This window comes from Pseudorca crassidens, chromosome Y (genome assembly GCF_039906515.1).
Source record: "Pseudorca crassidens isolate mPseCra1 chromosome Y, mPseCra1.hap1, whole genome shotgun sequence".
In the NCBI taxonomy this organism is placed as follows: domain Eukaryota; kingdom Metazoa; phylum Chordata; class Mammalia; order Artiodactyla; family Delphinidae; genus Pseudorca; species Pseudorca crassidens.
In genome coordinates, this window is record NC_090318.1 from 1,628,208 (window position 1) to 1,651,280 (window position 23,073).

The 23,073-nt window shown below is 44.4% G+C and overlaps 1 long non-coding RNA gene across 1 annotated transcript in view; it reads left to right on the forward strand.

The window, feature by feature from the left end:
- LOC137217884 (uncharacterized) overlaps positions 1 to 23,073 on the forward strand; it is an 82,788-nt gene that overhangs the window by 58,411 nt on the left and 1,304 nt on the right. The window contains exons 2-9 of the long non-coding RNA XR_010940308.1: positions 15,142 to 16,778; positions 17,600 to 17,641; positions 18,517 to 18,623; positions 19,217 to 19,496; positions 20,699 to 20,801; positions 21,030 to 21,175; positions 21,433 to 22,820; positions 22,905 to 23,034. This is a non-coding gene — a long non-coding RNA (uncharacterized lncRNA). The remainder of the gene's footprint in view (positions 1 to 15,141; positions 16,779 to 17,599; positions 17,642 to 18,516; positions 18,624 to 19,216; positions 19,497 to 20,698; positions 20,802 to 21,029; positions 21,176 to 21,432; positions 22,821 to 22,904; positions 23,035 to 23,073) is intronic.

Below are 23,073 nucleotides of genomic sequence, written 5' to 3' on the forward strand. Positions count from 1 at the left end.
CACTTCACGCGAGCTCTGTCCTCTTAACAGAAACTTAAGTGGACAGTACTGTTGACTCAAGGTACGCTGTTGGACAGCAGAGCTAGAATTCACCTTGCTTACCTGAAACTCTGTGCCCTTTGATTCCAAACTCCCCATTTCCACCTCCTCCCAGCCCCAGGCAGCTCAGTCCAGTCTGAGCCCATGGATTTGACTGTCTTAGATTCCACACGTAACTGGGATCGTGCAGTGTTCGTGTTTCTGTGACTCGTTTTATTCCTCTTGGCACGGTGTCCTCGAGGTTCCTGCATGTCCCATATTGCAGAATTGCCTTGCTTTTAAAGGCCGAATGGTACTCCGTTGTATGGATCTAGCAAATTTTCCTTTTCTCTTCATCTCTCGGTGGACACTTAGGTGGTTTCCACAACTTGGCTCTTGTGAATAATGCTGCAGTGAACATGGTTGTGCAAATATCTCTTCAGTATCCTGATTTCAATCCTTTTGGATAAATACCTTGGGATTTTCTTTCACTTGTTAGGAGATCTGCTAATTCTTAAAAGGCTTATAGAAACGTATGCAGGGTCCAGGCTGTACCATATTACAAGTCTCTTCAGGAAATCCACTTCTGCACACTTAAGAGTTTCCCAGCACCTTAGTGAAAAGGTTTTGAGGATCATCTCAGGAAAATCAGACCTTAATCTTAAGACTCGTATTATTCCCGGATTCTACTCTGCTTATAGAATACAAGTCAGACTCCTTGCCGTTACATACAAGGGGCTCTGTGATTTTTCCCTTTCACGGATTTCGTCGTCTTGTCATCCTCTGTGTCTACACGTGTATTAGGCTCCAGTCACGTTGGGCTACTTAGAAAGCTTGTAATGCACATTTCACATCAGTCTCCCTCCAGCATCCCTCCACACCCATTCCTTCTACCTTCTCGACACACGGAGAAATCACGTCTGTCATCCTGTCTTACAGTTCGGGATGGCACGTGATCGGGTTCTATCCAGTGACCCGTGGATGGACGCTGCTCACAGAACTAACCAATAAGTACCTCTGACATCACGCTACGCTCTTTCTCTTTCCTGACCTGTGAGTTTCCAGTGACGCGTGGATGGACGCTGCTCACAGAACTAACCAATAAGTACCTCTGACGTCACGCTACGCTCTTTCTCTTTCCTGACCTGTGAGTTTCCAGTGACCCGTGGATGGACGCTGCTCACAGAACTAACCAATAAGTACCTCTGACGTCATGCTATGCTCTTTCTCTTTCCTGACCTGTGAGTTTCCAGTGACGCGTGGATGGACGCTGCTCACAGAACTAACCAATAAGTACCTCTGACGTCATGCTACGCTCTTTCTCTTTCCTGACCTGTGAGTTTCCAGTGACGCGTGGATGGACGCTGCTCACAGAACTAACCAATAAGTACCTCTGACGTCATGCTACGCTCTTTCTCTTTCCTGACCTGTGAGTTTCCAGTGACCCGTGGATGGACGCTGCTCACAGAACTAACCAATAAGTACCTCTGACGTCATGCTATGCTCTTTCTCTTTCCTGACCTGTGAGTTTCCAGTGACCCGTGGATGGACGCTGCTCACAGAACTAACCAATAAGTACCTCTGACGTCATGCTACGCTCTTTCTCTTTCCTGACCTGTGAGTTTCCAGTGACGCGTGGATGGACGCTGCTCACAGAACTAACCAATAAGTACCTCTGACGTCATGCTACGCTCTTTCTCTTTCCTGACCTGTGAGTTTCCAGTGACCCGTGGATGGACGCTGCTCACAGAACTAACCAATAAGTACCTCTGACGTCATGCTATGCTCTTTCTCTTTCCTGACCTGTGAGTTTCCAGTGACCCGTGGATGGACGCTGCTCACAGAACTAACCAATAAGTAACTCTGACGTCATGCTACGCTCTTTCTCTTTCCTGACCTGTGAGTTTCCAGTGACCCGTGGATGGACGCTGCTCACAGAACTAACCAATAAGTACCTCTGACGTCATGCTACGCCGTCTTTCTTTTTCCTGACCTGTGAGTTGAAACCATGATCGTTAAGTGCTGGATTCTGGATGCTGGATCATAGGCATTGGAAAAAACGTGCTGTATGTTTGAGACTGGATTTCCCAAAGGTCCATCCTCCGTACTGTGTTCTAGGTCCAATAATTCTGATGGGTTTTATCTGCTAGTCAGTGAAACCATCATAATTCAAAAGTATCCCTCTGAGCTCATTGTGGACAGGATGAAGAGAGGACATTTAGAGAGAACAGACTCCTAAGTACTGAGATTTGGTACTTAGCAGTGAGGAAGGATGTCTTTTATAGGAGAAACAGGAGAGCTGAATTATCTTCACGTCAGTTGAAAACTAGCGGCTTCCCTTCAAATAAAAAGTGACCAGAAGGAGTCGATGTAAAAAGTCTTTGGACATCCCTGGAGAAGCTATAGTTTGTGTTTTCTTTTAAATATTAGTCGTTAAAGGATATCAGGGTACTTTCTCTGGAGTGTTTCTCTATGTAAGCGCTGTATACTATATCCACCATAATGACTGAGAGATTTCTGGGCTTCACAGATCTGCTGATTCATAATGTGTCGAAGGAAAGCCTGTGATTTGCTTCTTTAAAATCTCAGGCAAGGGACTTCCCTGGCGGTGCAGTGGTTAGGACTCCTGACTTCCATTGCAAGGGGCACAGGTTCGACCCCTGGTCGGGGAACTAAGGTCCTGCAAGCTGTGTGGCGTGGTCCCCCCCCAACCAAAAAAAAAAAAAAATCTCAGTCAATTCTTGTATGTTCTGTAGTTAGAAAACTACGGACCTAACGACATACCTGGCAGCCATGTAGTCATTAAACCGCCCTCACCGCCACCATTATAATCATCCTCCTCATAGCATCATATCCTGCACGTCGTCAGCCAGGTGAGGATGAAGTGAAAGAGTTCGCTTATAAAAGAGGGACAGATCGTACTTAACTTCACAATTCTGCTATGCAACTTGACATGAGTTTTGAACATTTATTTTATTGAAGTATATTTGGTTTACAACGTAGTGTTAATTTCTGCCGTACAGCAAAGTGATTCAGTTACATATATATATATGTATGGAGGAGGGATGGGCTGGGAGTTTGGGATTCGCAGATGCAAACTATTATATAGAGAATGGATAAACAACAAGGTCCTACTGTAGAGCACAGGAAAGTACATTCAGTATCCTGGGATAAACCATAGTGGAAAAGAATATAAAAAATTATCTCTCTGCATATAACTGAGTCACTTTGCCGTACAGCAGAGACTGGCACAGCGTTGGAAATCAACTCGACTTCCATAAAAAAAATTTTTTTTTAATTTAGAAGAAAAGAAGTCTCTTTTGGTAGTTGCATAAGTCATTCAAAGATTGTAACCTTATCTATTTAGATGTGTCATTCCCCACTATTTCATTCTCTCTTTATTGAGGTATGTTCATATTGGATGGTCCGGCCAATAAATCAGGTATCACCAGTGGAATTCTTTTCAGTTAATTCAGTGATGGTGAAAATCAGAATGTTTCATTGTAGTATTTTAAATTAGCTCAGAATATAACGTTAGGGCTGAAACTCCTTAAGTGCTGTTGTTGTTAATTATATATATTTTTTTCTTGTGTTATAGGGTAATCGCTGCATTCAAATCCCAGAATATGTTAGTTTGCTGTCATGTCCATTTTCCTATTCACTTACCTCTAGGGATACTTTTTTTTTTTTTTTTTTTGCAGTATGCGGGCCTCTCACTGCTGTGGCCTCTCCCGTTGCGGAGCACAGGCTCCGGACGTGCAGGCCCAGCGGCCATGGTTCACGGGCCCAGCCGCTCCGTGGCATGTGGGATCTTCCCGGACCAGGGCACGAACCCGGGTCCCCTGCATCGGCAGGCGGACTCTCAACCACTGCACCACCAGGGAAGCCCTAGGGAAACATTTTATTTACAGTACTGTGTTTAAAAATGACATTCACTAAACACAAACCCCTAAACATTTTTGGTTTTTTGATGTTTTGTTTTGTTTTTTTTTTAATTCATACAAATTTTATTTGTCATTTATAGCTCAAGAAAACTTTTGGGAGGTCTGAGGTCTTCTGCCAGCCTTCAGTAGGTGTTCTGTAGGAGTTGTTCCACGTGTAGATGTATTTCTGGTGTATCTGTGGGGAGGAAGGTGATCTCCGCGTCTTACTCTTCCGCCATCTTCCGCCTTCCTGGACCATTGTTTTTTAAAGTCTTTATTGAATTTGTTACAACATTGCTTCTGTTTTATGATTTGGTTTTTTGGCCGCGAGGCATGTGAGATCTAAGCTCCCCAACCAGGGATCGAACCCACACCCCTGCATTGATAGACAAACTCTTAACCACTGGACCACCAGGGAAGTCTCTAAACATTTTGAATCATATCCTTAAAGCATCAGTCTGTGTGTTCTTTTTACTGTGTCTCAGTGGGAAGCAGTGGCTCTTGAGTTGGTCTCTTCTTCCACCCAGAGCTTTCTGGGACAGAGCTTCATCTTCCTTTGCTTTGTTAAGTCACAGGGTGCAGACTCGATTCAGTACATCCTTTGTTTACATTCTTGGTATCTTTGTGGCTCTGTAGGTTTATCTCAGAATCTGTGGGCAACCTTGGGAATGAATTAGGAGAAAGTGGTTTGGGTTATATCTTTATTTTCTTCAAATGCATATTTTATATGTAAATTTCATGGAACATTGATCATTCGTTGGTCAGGCTGTGAATAAACTGCAGGAAACATGCTGAACACTGAGTTTCAGTGTAACTCACATATCTTTGGGGAAGCAGTTGGATATAAATTCAAAGACTCACAGATCCGTGCCCGTAAAGATAGACTGAAATAGTTGAGGTTCGTAACTTGCCTTCCTAAATTCATACAGAGAACTTATGTATCTTGAAACATACACAATAGAAAATGAGCATAGTCCTCTCCTAGATCAATCTGGAAAGAAACCAGATTTATTCTTATCAAGTATGTCTCTATCCATACAGCTAATAGGAAAGCTATCACTTCTCACCAGATACTAATCCACATTTAGATTCCATTTTTAATAGGTGGAATCCACAGCTTTTTTGGTGATTGTTATTTGTATTGAAAAACATTAGGGGAAAACTGAGGAATCTGAATGAAGTATAAAATTTAGTTAATAAAAATGTATCAACATTGATTGATTATGATAAATGTTCAATACTAACATAAGAGGTTAATGATAGGGGAAGCAGTGTAGAGAATGCCAGAATACTGTACTATCTTTGCAATGATTTTGTGAATCTAATATTTTTCTAAAATTGAAAAAGTTATTAAATGTGTATTTACATTATTAAATTTTAAAATAGTATTTTAAGACGTTAGCGTATGTGGAAGCATGGTGTGGTTGACATTTACTATCACTTTAGCCTATCTATCATCATTGTTCCCTAGAATGGATGAAAAAAGGGATCTTTACAATATTTTGAATTAAAATAAACTATCCACATTGGGGGAAAAAAAAAAACAACTGCGATTTCTGACCTAAGACTACCGTTTTGGTGTTTTCAAGATGCACTAAGAAGGGTTCCCGTTGTGTGTGAAATACCAAAACGCCTGGAATCCACCAAACTCAGAATACCAGCTTTGTAGCTGGCAGTGAACGTGCCAGAGAGTCTACGTAATCACTGCTTGAGAAATAAATGAACGAAGCTAAAAAATTACTCTCAACAGTACAGAGGCTGCTGGTATTTACCTGCGATCACAGAAATAATGCACAGTTCCAGAGTAAGGAATCAGACCAGGCGGTGGGCAGAAATACTTCAAGTGCCTTGCTTTCCTCATGACTCTACGTAGAGACGTCTTCCTCGGAGAGGGTTGGCTGATGAAAAGTTTTTGTGTTTTCTTCGAAAAGGGCGAATCACCTTGCAACATTGAACGTGCCAGAGTCTTTGGCCATTTGATTATTTCCAAGACTATCGTAATACTCAAATCTTCCAGCCTGAGTTTCTACAAAACATGTGAATATTTTTAATACACTCTTCAGTCTCTTTGATGGAAAAAGAAAATTCTCTATTTCTTTTGGAGAAACAACTATGAAGACCGTTTACAAAATATGAAAGGTACATTCTTTGGCAACTGCCGGGAAGAACACCGTGCAATCTTCAGTGTGATCGTGAAGATGACAGTTAATATTGACAGAGTGTGAAACAGGAATGCATCATGGCTCCTGGTAGCGTTTTTATCCGAAGAGAGGAATCCAAATGCCACAAAACAATGACAGCAGAAACAAGACATGAGCAGGTGGGAATTTGGAAAACTATTACATTTAGGATGGATAAACAACAAGGTCCTACTGTAGAGCACAGGGAACTATATTCAATATCCTGTGATAAACCATATGGAAAATAATTAGAAAAGAATGTATATGTGGGTATAACTGAGTCAACTTTGCTGTACAGCAGAAATTAGCACAACACTAAATCAGCTGTGCTTCAATTAAAAAATAAAGAAGTTGTGGTATATCTTACAATGGATATAAAAAAAGCCATAAAAAAGAATGAAATAATGCCATTTGCAGTAACATGGATGGACCTAGAGATCATACTAAGTGAAGTAAGCCAAAGACAGATATCATATGACATTGCGTATTTGTGGAATCTAAAACAAAATGATACAAATGAACTTATTTACAAAATAGAAATACACCCACTGAGGGGACTTCCCTGGTGGCGCAGTGGTTGGGAGTCCGCCTGCCGGTGCAGGGGACATGGGTTCGAGCCCTGGTCCGGGGGGATCCCACGTGCCACGGAGCGACTGGGCCCGTGCGCCACAACTACTGAGCCTGTGCTCTGGAGCTTGTGCTGTGCAACAGGGGAGGCCACCGCAATGAGAAGCCTGCACACCGCGGCGAGGAGTGGCCCCTGCTCGCCACAACTGGAGAGGGCCTGCACACAGCAATGAAGACCCAGTGCAGCCCAAAATAAATAAATTAATTAATTAAAAGAAAAAAGAAATAGACCCACTGACATAGAAAACAAACTTATGGTTACCAAAGGTGAGGGATAAATTAGGAGTTTGGGATTAACGGCTACAAACTAATACATATATAAAATAGATAAACAACAAGGACCTCTACTGTATAGCACAGGGAAGTCAGTATTTTGTAATAACCTATAAAGGAAGAGAATCTGAAAAAGAATATATATATATATATATATATATATATATATATATATATATATATATATTGGGTTGGCCAAAAAGTTCGTTCGAGTTTTTCCATAAGATGCTATGGAAACACCTGAATGAATTATTTGGCCAACCCAATTTTTTTTGTATATACACATAAATATTGAATCACTGAATCACTTTGCTGTACACCTGAAACTAACACAACATTGTAAATCAACTATACTCCAATTTTTAAAAAGTGGGACAATAAAATCTTATATACATAAATTAATATTCTCTAATAATAGGGAATTTTAACGAAGAATGAATTATCTCAATCACTAGTAATCTAAAAGCACAAATTAATATCTGTTAATAGCCAACTCAATATCAAATGATTGCTTTTTACTAGAACAATGCAACTATTTTAACTGCCGTATAAGCCACTCAGTTCTTCGAGGTTTTCTCTAAGAGACGGAGCTAGGCTATTCATAAAGAAAGCGATTTCATTGAACACTTTATTCTCTGATGTTCTAACTATTGCTTTGGCAATCTTCATAAGCCGTAATAGGGTAGCGTAACTGCCTTAAAAGTGCCTCGATATCATATTTCATAGGAATGCCCTTCAAAATGGTCCCCTTACGATGATCTGTATCCTTTGTATTTTATGTGTGATGGTTAACCCCCTGCGATTTTAAGGTCTCTGCGTCCAGCAGGAATGCAGAAAGGGAGCGCACTCTATTTCCAAAGTTTTCTTCGTGTGCTTTCTTTTTAATTTTTTTCTTAAAGCTTAATTTCTTTTTTATTTACCACCGTAGCCATTTTTTTTAACATCTTTATTGGAGTACAATTGCTTTACAGTGGTGTGTTAGTTTCTGCTTTACAACAAAATGAACCAGTTTTATATATATATACATATGCCATTTTTAAGTGTACAGTTCATTGTGTTAAGTGTAGACATATTGTTGTTCAGCAGATCTCTGGGACTTTCTCATCTTGCAACACTGAACCTCTGCAGCCATTCAATACCAGCTTCCCGTGCTCCATCCTCCCAGCCCTTGGTGTACACTTTTCTACTTTCTGTGTCTGTGATTTTAACTGTTTAGATACTTCATGTGAGTGGAGTCCTACAGTGTGTGTCCTTCTGTCCCTGGCTTATTTTGTTCAGCATGACGTCCTCGAAGTTCATTCTTGTTTTAGCAGCTGACAGGGTTTCCTTCCTTTTTAAGGCCACATAATTTCTTGGATAGGACACCAAAACCAAAGGCAACAAAAGGAAAAATAGACAGGTGGGACTACAAGAAAACATTAGCACATCACAAGAAACAATCAGGAGTGAAAAGGCCACCTGTGAAATGGGAGCATCATTGCAAATCGTATATCTGATAAGGGGTGATTATTAAGAATATATTTTTTAAAAATATTTTTAAATTAAAAAAAATAAATTTAAAAAAGAATATATAAGGAACTTCTGCATCTCAACAACAATAAAACAAGTAAATTGATTAAAAACGTGCAGAAGGGCTTAAATAGACATTTCACCCCAAAAGACAGTGACCAATAAGCATGAGAAAAGATGCTTACTATTACTAATGATTAGAGAAATGTACATCTCTAATGAGATATCACACAATGAGTTATCACCTGACACCAATGAGGATGCCTACTATAAACACAACATAATCAAAAACAAAAGAAGCAGAAAATAGCAAATGTTGGCAAGGGTGCAAAATTGGAATACTTGTGCACTGTTGGTGGGAATGTAAAATGGTGCAATTGCTATGGAGAACAGTATGGAATTTCCTCAAAAAATTAAAAACTGAATTACCGTATGACCCAGCAATCCCACTTACGAGTATATATGCAAAAGAATTCAAGCAAGATCTTGAAGGTGTATTTGCACACCTGTGTTCCCTGCACCATTATTTACAATATCCAAGAGCTGGAAGCAACCCCAAAGGTGAATGGATAAAGAAGAGGTGTTATGTCAAAGCTTAATTTCTTCATAGGTTTCTTTTCGAGGTTTAGGCCCAGCTGTTTAAGTAAAGTGAATATCTTAAAAGCTGGGTGCAAAGTTTTGAACAATGACCAGACCTCTGAGGCTTGACACAATTTTTGTAGAGTAAAAGGCAGGAACAAAAAACTGGCTCAGTCAGTGCAGAGAAAATTCAAGTGAAACCTCCAGTCTGAAAGTAAGATAAAGAAATTAGCAAGGTAAAAAGAAAATTTATCATATACAACAATAGTTTGATAGCGACTTTCCTCTTAACTTCCTGTGTGCACAAACTAATTCATTCAGAGAAAACTTTGTCATAGACTTTTTATTGAAGTAGAGTTGATTTACAATGTCATGTTAATTTCTGCTGTACATAAAGTGATTCAGTTTTATTTATGTATATAGACACACACACATTCCTTGTTACTATTCTTTTCCATTATGTTTTATCATAGGATATTGAATATAGTTCTCTGCTATACAGTAGGATCTTGTTGTTTATGCATCCTATATATAAAAGCAAAAGTTTTACTTGAGAGATACTAGTGATTATCTACCTATATAATATTTATACCTATATCTTTCTTTTATATTAATCATCACAATCTGCTACATCTATCTATATTTTCTAAAGTGAAAATTAAATATTTCTTGTGAAAACAGTTTATCTCAATTTAATAGTTATCTATGCATATTTATATTTTCAATGAGTTAGTCTTTTTTTTCAAAATAGGTTACATTGCTAATCTGTAGTGTGTGCGTGTGTGTGCGGGGGAATGAAATGACATGGGTCTACGTGAAAATATTTTGAAACCTGTACATCCATAAAGCACCCTGAATCCTCTTAGATGAATGTGAGGCTCACATGTGTCTGGTAAGTGTCTCATGAAAGTGGTGAATGAGACCCAGGTCGTCTTTCAAGGTGTAATTTCTGTCCGTTTCTAAGTAATCACGAGAAAGTTGTTCACGTCCTTTTGGTGTTGTATTTGTACCCTGTTAGTGTATCCGGCAGGTACAACATACAGTACTTCATCTCGTAACAGTGGTTAATGATGCAGTAATCACCGTGGACCCATGATGTCCAGGTATAGATAATAAACGCGTGCATTTCATGTATGAGCGGAAGCAGCTCAGCAGGTGTCCAACCGCGTGTGTTCCTCTTGGGAATACAGAACCCCCATGTTAACGACTTTCATAAATTCTTACCATCACTCCATAACCATTATTAAAATGGTCATGAGTACCGAATTCAATAACAGTTTGATAAGATAAAATATTAGCCTAGAAGAAGCATCTGCTTTCCATCATGCAGATAAGCTCTGTAATGCTCTGAATATCCATGATTAATTATTCTAAGTCATCTAATCAATATGAAACTTTGAACTGCTTATTTTCAATTAGAAGTAACACAAAGTTTCCACAATAACAGAACTGATTTCGAAATATAGCATCTAATCCAATAATGGTTACATGCAGTATCAAATTTAATGTAAGTTGACAGAGAAAAGGGTTGATACCATTTTCTTAGCATTGCACTGTGTGCATCTAATGTCCCCCAATTCTGGAGGACTACCTAATTTATAGTTAATGCCATTTAACATATTCCACTGAGTAAATTAGGCTCTAAGGGAGCTGTGTAAATTAGGTTTTAAAGGATAAACAGAATGGGACGGTTCCGGCAGAAAACAGCTGTACTGCGTCTGTCCACATGTCATAACTGTACTCACGTATGCAATCAGTATGGACTCACTTCCTAGAATTAAAGGAAATCGTAATACTTCACTCCAGCAGTTTAATATGCTTGCACGATTTATTATGCTTTATTAATCAAAAGATTATACTATTGTAGGCAAAGGTGTTATTATTTTAGAATTGAGAAAACTCAGGTCTCCATGCATGAGAAGCATATTTATGGATGGAGGAAAAAGTGCTAGTTTCTGAGAAGAAACAGAAAGGAGTAATTTGGGGGAAGCAGCATCATTTGCTCACTAAGAAGTTTATCCCGTGGTAGGTAAAGGACAGGAACAGCATAGTATAGGAAGAGCAAAGAGCCCGAGACATTCATCCTTGATCTCATGCTGCCCCCGTGACCACGAGCAAGCAGTTCACATCTTCAGTCTAGTTTGCTTGGCTCTTGTTGAGGTTGGGATGTGTTCTAACAACTCCCTTTTGGCTCTAAAATCGTACACTGCTGTGATCACTTCCAAGTAAAGTTATACATGGACATAAACCCTTACGTTCTGTTATATAGGTAGAATATCCCAGCATTAATGGAAATGCTGGCTATTCTAGGGCATCCACGACCAAATTCCTGTTCTGCTTATGTTCTAATTCTACCTGTGTCTGCCTTTTCGTTTTTGGTGTGTTCATTGGATAGAGACAAACCATGACGTAATTCTGTTTTTCAATAGCTCGTGACAGATCAAACAAGGTCCAAAGGGCTGTACAATAATTAGGGCATAACAACAACTTTAACTACTTCCTAAATTCTGAACACATAGATTATTTCGTCAGACGACAGCCCTGAATCTTAAATAGAAGAACATTGAGGTGCCAGAGTTACCGAACCATACTTGGGTCCACTTGGGTCCAGAGGTGCAGTAAAGCCAATCTACTGACCCCGGGAAGTGGCGAAAGAAAGTACAGCGTTTATTGCAGGTGCCAAGCAAGGAGAACGGGCAGCTCGTGCTCAAAGGACCTGAGCTCCCTGATGGCTTTCAGGGAAGGGTTTTTAAAGACAGTGCTGGGGAGAGGGTTCTAGGATGCCTGATCAGCTCCTGGACCTTCTCCTGATTGGCTGGTGCTGAGGTAACAGGGTGGTGTTTTGGGGAATCTCAGTCATCAGCCATCTGGTTCCAACCAGCCTGGGGTCTAGTGCTTGTGGTTAGCATGTGGTCACCATCCTCCACCTGGGCGGGGGTCTTGGTTTCTGCAGAACAACTCAGAGATACGGGTCAGACTGTTATCTCTGTCCTTTCAGGAGGAACTAGGAGAGCTGTGACTCTATGATTCTAAGCCTTAACTACTTGAGTCTGCTCTTTGGAACACGGGGAAGGTCTGGGACACGAAAGCCTTTTTCTACAAACGGGGGACATAGAGGAGATACTGTACCCGGGAGATTCCCCAAACAGTCCTGCTCATTTTCAGTCCCGTCTTTTCTTGGATATCCCTCACACCTTAGGGGAAACGGATGGGACAAGAAAGGCAAGAAGGTTTTGGATGAAAAGGTTAATCCTAAACTCGGCAGGGGAACTCAGTACTGGGGGGCTTGGTTTCGCCAGGAGTCATAACCTCATAGTTCCTGATTGACATTACCAAGGGGAAATGGAAAGTCTAAGAATGGGAATTTTAGGACAGGAATGGAAGAAACGTGAGCAGAAAGAGGTTATGTAAAAGCGGTAATGATGCCCAAAACTCAGCCTCTGCGCGCTGGTGCCGAATGAAATCTCAGAGACGGTTGTGGGTGAAGTTGAAAAGAATAGCTTTATTGGTTTGCCAGGCAAAGGGGGACACTGAATTCGTGCCCTCAAAACTGTGTGTCCCAACCTGGAGGGGGGCTAGTGAGGAGTTCTGTAGCAAAGGTTCAAGGGTGGGGTTGCTGATCAGGGTCAGGGTGTATGCAGGGCCTGCACCCCTTTAATCTGGTCTCAGGTAGTGTCTCTCTCTCTCATTTTTTAAAATATTTATTTGGCTGCACGAGCACTTAGTTTTGGCGCACGGGATCTTTGTTGCAGCATGCAGGATCTTCAGTTGCAGCATGCAGGATCTTTAGTTGCAGCCTGTGGAATTTTTAGTAACAGCATGTGGGATCTACTTCCCTGACCAGGAGTCGAACCCGGGCCCCGTGCATTGGGAGCATGGAGTCTTAGCCACTGGACCACCAGGGAAGTCCCTCAGTTAATCTCTTGATGAACTTCTCTGGTCCCTTGAATCTGGCCTCAGGGGGTCTTCTCTGGAATGAAGAATGGTGACAGCTTCCATTTGTTTGGGGGGTCTTAGTGCTGTAAAGAGCTCAAAGATGTTGTCATGTGTATCCCTCGAGGGGGAGCCAGGACCTGCCCCCAGGCTGCACTATTGTTTCTTCACTGCTCCTCCCTTGTCTCTGCATCCCCATCCTTCCCTGATTGGCAACTGTTTGCATCTTCCCTTTGGGAGTCAGGGAAGGTCCAGGAGGCTGGAGTCTGTTCCCTACAAACAAGAAATGGGGGACAGAAAGGCTTCTATGCCCAGGATCCCCACAGGGTCCTGCTCAGTTTCAGTAACCCAGAGCAGTGGTGACCAGAGATAACATTCTGTTATCGAGTCTGTTGCCCTGAGACCAGGAAGCCATCATGCTAAATCAGTGGAATCTAAGATAAACCTGCAGGAAGCATACACGTTTAATGCTCATTTTCTAGAAATTGAGCACCTGCGTCCCAAATCATGGAGCCCTCGTCTTTATTTCTCTTGCCCTTCACTTTTGATCTACCAGCAAATCCCGTTGGCTTTGTGGTCATCAGATGTCTCAAGTCTGATTCTCACTCTCTCCATTTCAGCCGTGCTCTCTCAGTGATGCCCCTAGATGGGTCTCCCTGTTTCCGCTTGTGTGTTACAGACTCCACTGTGCCCCCCCTGAAGTGCATACGTTGAAGCCGTAACCCCCAAAGAGACTGTATTTGGAGATGGGGCTTTTAGGGAAGTAATGATGGTGAAATGAGGTCATAACGGCAGAGCCTTGATCCCATAGAACTCCTGTCCTTACAAGAGGAGGGGGGCACACCAGAGTGCTGTCTCTGTCTCTCCCTCCCCCCTCCCTCCCTCCCTCCCCCCCTCCCTCCCCCCCTCCCTCCCCCCTCTCCCTCCCTCCCTCCCTCTCCCTCCCTCCCTCCCTCCCTCTCTCTCCCTCCCTCCCTCTCTCTCCCTCCCTCCCTCTCCCTCCCTCCCTCTCTCTCCCTCCCTCCCTCTCCCTCCCTCCCTCCCTCCCTCTCTCTCCCTCCCTCCCTCTCTCTCCCTCTCTCTCCCTCCCTCCCTCCCTCCCTCCCTCTCTCTCCCTCCCTCTCCCTCCCCCCTCTCTCCCTCTCTCCCTCCCTCTCCCTCTCTCCCTCCCCCTCCCTCCCTCTCTCTCCCTCCCTCCCTCCCTCCCTCTCTCTCCCTCTCTCCCTCCCTCCCCCCCTCTCCCTCCCTCTCTCTCCCTCCCCTCTCTCCCTCCCTCTCCCTCCCTCCCTCCCTCCCTCCCCCTCCCTCTCTCTTTTTCCTCCACGGGAGGACACAGCAAGAAGATAGCCGTCCATAAGCCAGGTAGAGAAATCTCACCAGCAGCCAACCCTGCTGGCTCCTGAATCCTAGGCTTCCAGGCTCCAGGACCGTGAGAAAATACATTTCTGTGTTGCAGCCGCCCATCTGTGGTCCTCTATGACGACAGTCCTAGCAGATAACACAGTGTCTCTCTTTGTCCACTGCTCTCATAAAAGCCAGAGTATCTTATAAAAATATAAATGAAAATAGGTCGGGCTTCCCTGGTGGTGCAGTGGTTGAGAGCCCACCTGCCGATGCAGGGGACACGGATCCGTGCCCCGGTCCGGGAGGATCCCACATGCCGCGGAGCGGCTGGGCCCGTGAGCCATGGCCGCTGAGCCTGCGCGTCCGGAGGCTGTGCTCCGCAACGGGAGAGGCCACAACACTGAGAAGCCTGCGTACTGCAAAAAAAAAAAAGGGTCATTTGTGTATGTTCTGTTATATAGGTAGAATATCCCAGGATAAATATTGCAGGTCGAATATAATCTAAGTCTTCAGCACAGCCTCCAAGGTTTTATATGACCCGCTTCCCAATCTTCTCTCCAACTTTACCTTCTACGCGTCTTCTGTGTTCACACAAGCATCCTCCTGTCACCGGAGTTCTTCCACATGTGTCCCAGAGTCCCACGGCACGTTCAGTCGCTTGATCACAGACACAGTGGTGCTAGAACAGGTCTAATGGACTTTCCTGAGCCCATCAGCGGAACCCTTATCTGTATTTTTCTGTCTTTATCACTCAGCTGTTTGCAGCACGGATGTGCGTACTGGGTGTTTCCTCAATCCTTACTTTAGTTCAAGATTTCAAGCAAGAAGAGACCATCACGCTGGCAGGCTTCTAGGTGCTGGGACACAGCACTGATCAAGACAGACAAAAGCATCAACTCAAAGAGCCTATAAGGTAAAAGTAACCCTTTATGCATCAGAAAGGTAACAAGCAGAATGGAGAAGAATCAAATCTGCAACGAGGATGGGAGGGAGACTACAGATGGCCGTGAACGTGGTCAGAATCAGTCTGCCTGTGAAGGTGACTTTTGGCAAATTTGAAGGAGGTAAGAGGGGAAGCCATGGGGATGTCTAGGGGGAAAATTCCAGGAGGAGGGGACCACAAGGGTGTAGACCCTGAGGATGAACATACAAGGTTAACTGGAAGAGCAGGAAGGACACTGGAATGGAGTGAGCCAGGGATAGAGGGTGGGGCGGGGGGAGGAAGAGACCAGCCAGTGCACTGTCTATAGGTCAGGGAAGAATGGTGGGTTTTTTTGTTTCTTTTCCAGTATAGTTTATTACAGTATATCGAGTGGAGTTTTCTGTGCTGTACAGTAGGACCTCGTCGTGTGTGCATCCTATATAAACTAGTTTGCATCTGCTAATCCCACACTCCCAATTCTTGCCTCCCTCACCCCGCTCCCTCTAGGCTGATCTCTCTGTCTGTGAGTCTGTTTCTGTTTTGTACATAAGTTCATTTGTATCTTTTTGATTCCACATCGATATCATATGGTATTTGTCTTTCTCTGTCTAACTTCACTCAGTATGATCATCTCCGGGTCCACCCATGTTGCTGCCAATGGCACGATTTCCTTCTTTTTCATGGCTGAGTAATATTCCCCTGTGTGTATAGGTAGTACATCTTCTTTTATCTGTTCCTCTGTCGATGGGCACTTAGGTTGCTTCCACGTCTCAGCTGTTGTAAACAGTCTGTAACGGGGTCTCCAGAAGGACTCCCTGGGAACGTGGCATGGGGTAAAAGTCAAGTCAGCTCTCAGCCAGGCACAGCCACACAGCTGGGGGCACTCGGGTGAGTCCACGATTTAAAACTAAAGCTGTGGAAGGTAGTTTTCAGGGCGGTGGGAGGGTCCTCTGTGGGTCCGGCTGTGCTACCCTCTCTACTTGGGACTCACAGGGGATTCCGTTTGGATGTCTGTCCTCACCTGTGGTTCAGTTGTACACGTTTTCCTTTAGAAACTGTGCCTGCACATTCCAGATGTGGTGACGGGCATGCTGCTTCTCAGGCACCTGTGGAATGCGGACACTGCTGGCATCCCCCTTGGTCTGCCCCCCTGCCCTTCCCACAGGGCTGCCCCACTTGTCACGACCATCAGCTGTACCCCAGTGGCCGTGCTGAGCGTGGGGAGAGTGCTTACGGCTGGTGGGCAGCACTCTGGTTTACATCACCCACCACCTACCTCTGCTGGACGCCTGCCCGGATGGTGGGAACACATTGCTAGCGGTGCAATTCCATACTTTAATGCTTTCTTTTTTTCATTTTATCTAAGGGTCTTTTTAATAGGCAATGAGGCCAAAACAGATGATGAAAGATAAGGGGTGTGTTTTTACCCATTTTTCGTGTACAGCAGTATCACCAGGAGCAGGGCCACAGGTAGGATGACAAAGGATCCCACCCCCAGATACCATCTCAAAAGAAAGCGCAAATGCAAACAAAATCCTCAAGGAAAGTTGTTCATTTGGACAGTGCCTTAAACGCACACTTTTTTTTTTTACATGAAAATTACAATTAAAAAAATATATATTTTAGGGGCTTCCCTGGTGGCGCAGCAGTTTCCCTGGTGGCGCAGCAGTTGAGAGTCCGCCTGCTGATGCAGGGGACACGGGTTCGTGCCCCGGTCCGGGAAGATCCCACATGCCGCGGAGCGGCTGGGCCCGTGAGCCATGGCCGCTGAGCCTGCACGTCCAGAGCCTGTGCTCCGCAATGGGAGAGGCCACAGCAGTGAGAGGCCCGCGTACTGTGAAAAAATATATATATGTGTGTGTGTGTATATATATATATATTTTTTATACTGTAGTATAGTTGATTTACAGTGGTGTTATTTTCAGGTGTACAGCAAAGTGATTCAGTTATTCATGTATCGCTTTTTTTTTTTAAGATTTAATTTTATTTATTTTTGGCTGTGTTGGGTCCTTGTTGCTACGCACGGGCTTTCTCTAGTTGCCACGAGCGGGACTACTCTTCATTGCAGTGCACGGGCTTCAGTAGTTGCAGCACGTGGGCTCAGTAGTTGTGGCGCGCAGGCTCAGTAGTTGTGGCGCACGGGCTTAGTTGCTCTGCGTCATGTGGGATCTTCCCGGACCAGGGCTCGAACCCGTGTCCCCTGCATTGGCAGGCAGATTCTTATCCACTGTGCCACCAGGGAAGTAAGTCCCTCATGTATCTATCCTTTTTCAAATTCTTTTCCCATATAGGTTGTTACAGAGTGCTGAGTAGAGTTCCCTGTGCTATATACAGTAAGATCTTGTTGTTTATCTATTTTATGTGTAGTACTGTGTATATGTCAATCCAAACTCCTAATTTATCCCTCCCCCCTTTCCCCTTTGGTAACCATAAATTTATCCCTCCCCCCTTTCCCCTTTGGTAACCATAAGTGTGTTTTCTATGTCTGTGAGTCTCTTTCTGTTTTGTACATAGATTCACTTGTATTATTTTTTAGATTCCACATATAAGTGACATCACATGGTATTTGTCTTTCTCTGTCTGACTTACTTCACTTAGTATGATCATCTCTAGGTCCATCCGTGTTGCTGCCAATGGCACTATTTCATTCTTTTTCATGGCTGAGTATACTCCGTTGTACACATGAACCACATCTTCTTTATCCGTTCCCCTCTCGGTGGTGGTTTAGTTTGCTTCCATGTCTTGGCTGTTGTAAACAGCAACAGCACAGATTTTTTACGTAAAAGTGAAAGAATTGCTTGTGCGTATCTTCACCCATCTGACTCGCTGGACTTAGTGCTGCTCATGCAGGAAAGGAATGAAAACGATTAGGCTCCTTTGGTTTTCTGTTCACGTTTACTGAGACGTAATTGTTTTCAGTAAAAGCAGCCCTTTCAGGTGGACAGGTGGGTGAGTGTTGAGCCCTGTGCACGGTTGTGGAATCAGCACCACCGCTGAGTTGTGTACATTTCCATGCTCTCTTGTCATTTTGTTGCCGACATGGTTCCTCCACGGCCAGCCCCTGGCAACCATTGTTCTGCTTCCTGCTTTAATAGCCCTCTTTCTGAAAAACAAATTTTCCTTTTTCATTAGATGTTCCTATTTTTCTTAACACGTCGCTAGCTTTCTAGTATTTATGTGAATTATTATTTATTGTCCTTTTCCTAAGTAGCACACTGGGGAAAAGGAGAACAATTTATGCAGGAAATTGGAGTTCCCTGAAGATCTGGGTAACCCCATGGAAGTGTACCCCATTTGTGCTGGGGTGAGACAAAGGTGAGACCCACTTCCTCACCCACAGAAATCAATTCCCAATGTCTAGATTTCAGGTAGCTTAGCAGCTGTGGTGTTTGATGGGGGAGGGAACGTCGTTAGTGACAGGCCAAGTTCAGGAAGGAAGAGGTTTATAGTTATTACGAAATAGTGGCTCTGTTCGCTGTGCTGTACAATATATCCATGTAGCTTATTTTTTACCTAGTACTTTGTACCTCTTACTCTGCTTCCCCTATAATGCCCCCCTCCCCCTCCCCTCTCCCCACTAGGAACCACTCGTTTCTTCTCTAGATCTGGGAGTCTGTTTCTTTTTTGTTATATTCACTACTTGGTTGTATTTTTTAGATTCCACATATAAGTGAGACCCTACGGTGTTTGTCTTTCTCCACCTGACATTTCACTTTGGAGGGAGGTATTGGAGCTTCCATAACGGTGAGAGATTGCAGGATCCATTGGCCCCATCACGCTGCTCAGGGAGAGAACGCCAGGGTCAGACGTCAGGGACCATCTTCATGCAGGGTCGGGGGGGACGGGGGTCCAGAGGCAGGAGAAAGGAAGGAGCAGCTGATAGTTTCTTTTTTTGTTGTTTGTGGCAGTATGTGGGCCTCACTGCTGCAGCCTGACCCGTTGTGGAGCACAGGCTCCGGGCGCGCAGGCTCAGCGGCCATGGCTCACGGGCCCACCCGCTCCGCGGCATGTGGGATCCTCCCGGACCGGGGCACGAACCCACGTCTCCTGCATCGGCAGGCGGACTCTCGGAAGCCCGGCTGATAGGCGAGTGAAGAGGTTACTGTGGATGTGGAAATCCAGGGTGAGGCTGGTGGTTGAAGGAGCAAGGAGCTCCGCTGCTGCAGAGGCTGGCATGGGGCAGCACAGGTGGCACTTGGGTGCTATCCTGCCTGGTGAGGTGACAGGCAGGCAGGTGGCGAGGGCAGAGGTGACGGAGGGGAACCGGGTGGCACCCGGGGGGGTGGTTCTGTGCCCAAAGCGGGGGCCACAGCAGGCAGCCTCGGGGACATGGAGGAGGTGGGGATGCACTTCCCCAGGGAAGGGAGTCAGTGTGTGCATCCAGGCGCAACGGAAAGTTTAAAGACAATGGAGACAAGCTAGGTAGCCAACAGGACGTCCATTAAATTGTGTATAATATATATTATACAGTTATTATACTGCTCTATTATGTATAACATACACATCATTATAGATTATGTACAATGAACACATAATACACAATATAGATTATAAGGTATATTGTACTATAGTAATATATACTAGTATATACTGTATACTAGTATTAATATACTAGTACATGGTAATATATATACTATATAAGAGTATATATTATATACTAATTTTTGTATATAATATACATGTATCATATCTAGTATTTAAGGTTATACCGTCTGAGTTTTGGTACATTAAATTGTATATTATATATAGTATATTTCATATACATGTCAGATTTTATATTATTATATACTGTTACATATTGTATACAATTATGTCAGTCATTTGTTAGAATGTATATTATATATTCTGTTATATATATGTCTATACATTATATTCATATATACACATATTAATATATAATACATGTTTATACATTACTATTATGTATTGATATACTCATATAATGTATAATATATGCAATTACACCGATTATATTTTATACTATGTATTACAACTTAAAAATTATACCTTGGGCTTCCCTGGTGGCGCAGTGGTTGAGAGTCCGCCTGCCGATGCAGGGGACATGGGTTCGTGCCCCGGTCCAGGAAGATCCCACATGCTGCGGAGCAGCTGGGCCCGTGAGCCATGGCTGCTGAGCCTGTGCTCTGCAACAGGAGAGGCCACAAGGTACTCGTGTGCCTCAAAAACCAAAAAGATACCTTAACTGTCATGCTGTCAAATGTTACACGTTTTATGTTCTATATGCATGTTGTATAAATCATATTGTATGTGTATCATATTATTGCCATATTTATAATACTTACAATGTTTATATTTGTTACATCCACACACACATAATACAGGGTAGTGCAGACGTGAATATTACCTTCTTCGATGCTGCTTCCCTTCAGACTCAAGACGCTGAAGACCACGTATCACTTTCCTTAAGACTCCTCCTCGGGACCTGTCCCTGGAGACCGTCCTGATGGACCGGCTGGACGCTCTTGTGTCACAGTGAGTTAGATCACACCCACCTTCAAGGGGAGGGGGCACAAGAATCAGACAACATCACAGCCTAATTTCAGATGTTCATCCACCCTAAGGATAGGAGGAAATGAGAAACTGGAGATGCTCAGCGGACAGTCTATCACCTTCATCATCATGTCCATTCCCGGGGATCCGTCCACGCAGCTTTTCATGCTTCTTGAAGCCCTTCACTGATAACCCTCTGCCTCCCTACAGTGCTTGGTGAGGTGGACATCCATCCTCGTGGACCCTGAGCCAGCTTGCAGGCCTGAACTCTCCACACCCGTGGATGAGCTGAGCCTCCTCGTGAAAAGGAAGGGACAATTCTGGACACCACCTTCCCCCAAATCCTGGAGCTCCAGGTCTGCAACCTCAGCAAGTACCCTCTGAACTACCCTGACCCCCATGGGCTGAATAGTGACACATGGCCCCAGGGAGGGAGGAGCCAGTTGCTAAGTAGACCATCCTGTGGGGACAGCGTCTGTGCTTCTGTTCCTTCCAGATCCCTTCCTGTTCTAGAATTCAGAATCTGATCATAAATCCACCCTCCCTTGTTTGGTTGGACCGGTAGAGCCATCATAACCCCACTTAACTGTTTTCCCCTCGGGTCCATTTTTAGGTCATCTGCATCCTGTGCTCTGGATCAGTATTTTCTACAATCTCAGGGTCTCCAAGGAATGACTTGTAAGCAGCACCGTGGGAAACCCACCCCCAATAATGCCCTCCCAGGAACCATTACCGTGGGTCCAAAGAGCTGGTTTCTCCTGGGGTCCATATTTACGTCGGGATAACACAGGCCTCTGTTCTGCAGTTATGAGATGTTGTCAGGAAGGGTCGACCACGTACGCTGAGCTGTGACACGCTGTTTCATTGGTGGTGATGTTTCTTCTAGTTATGATTTCACGTCCCTAGTGACTCATCAGGATCCCATAAATCTCAGGCAATCAGAGAGCAGGAAAGGTTTGTGATGGACACTGCATCCTTGACTTATTAAGGGTGTCAGCACTGCCCTGACGTCCTCCAGTGGCACTGCCTTCCTGCGTTCAAGTCCCTTGGTTCTTTCAAGAAAATATCAGAGAATCCGTATCAGACAGTGTCATTGCTGGATTTTTCTACCCCTAAACAGCTGAGACTGTGATTATAAGCATTAGAATATAAGATGGGCACTTACCAGGTAGGTCATGACACGAATCCTCTAATTATTTTGCCTTATTAACTCATGTCCTTGATTAGCACCTGACCAGGCTGGGCTGAGTTGCCTTTTAAGTGATGGCTGTTTTCAATGATACCGGGAGACAGATGGTCTGTTCTAAGAAGGTAATGGCTTTACAGTATTTTTCAGAGATTGCCCAGTAGAAATCACTTGGTGTTTCCATCAAACGGTCGCAGCATTTACTTAGCTGACTCAGATTCCCCTGGGAAGTGGTCTGCTCCTCCTCTCCTGGAGAGAGACAGGAACTGGCAGGTCCTCACCTTGTCGGTGACAGTGACGCAAATATGGAGGTCCCATCTCCACCACTAACCACCTTGCAGGCAAGCTTCCCAGCATGCAGAGAAAGTAAAGAGGCGAGTGACTTGCAGAAGGGTGCACAGAGGCAGGAGGGGGGTGGAGCCTGGCGCTCACAGGCACAAAGTGGAAAGCATCTTTCTCTTGGGCTGGAAAGGCTTGAGGGTGGGCTGCCTCTTCTGCCACCCGAGATCTGAAGGTGGCGATTGCATTCCTGTTGCAGTGCAGAACCCCTGCCCGGACAAAGCAGCAATTCAGCCGCCTTGACCTCGGGGCAAGGCTCCTGGCCGTGCATTCTTTTTCAGGCGTTATTCGTGGAGAGCCTGGCTGGGTGGCTGAAGAAGACCCAGAAGTGATGAGAAGAGGCCGTTCAGGAGCCCACGCTGTCTCTACTGAGATGAAGTAAAACCACGTTGTCTACGCAGGTGCACAAACCATTTCAGCTCGAGCATCTGCTTAAGAGGGAAGGGGTGCAGCGCTGGAGCCATCAGAATTAGACGGTAATGATTAACTATCTCCTTACTGCGTCCCCGGAACGTAAGCCATGGTGCATCTGAATCCCTGCTCCGTGTTCCACATGCCAGGATCTTGGCAACGAGAGGGGAACCCTGCAGAGGCGTGGGGTCGCACCTGACACGGCAACCCTCCTCCCTCTGCTGCTCGCGGATCGAGCCGGATGGGGCAGCAGGTGGAGATACTGCTCCCCTTTGGAAGGTGAGCTGGAGACACTGGAGCCCTTCTTTCCCGGGGTTT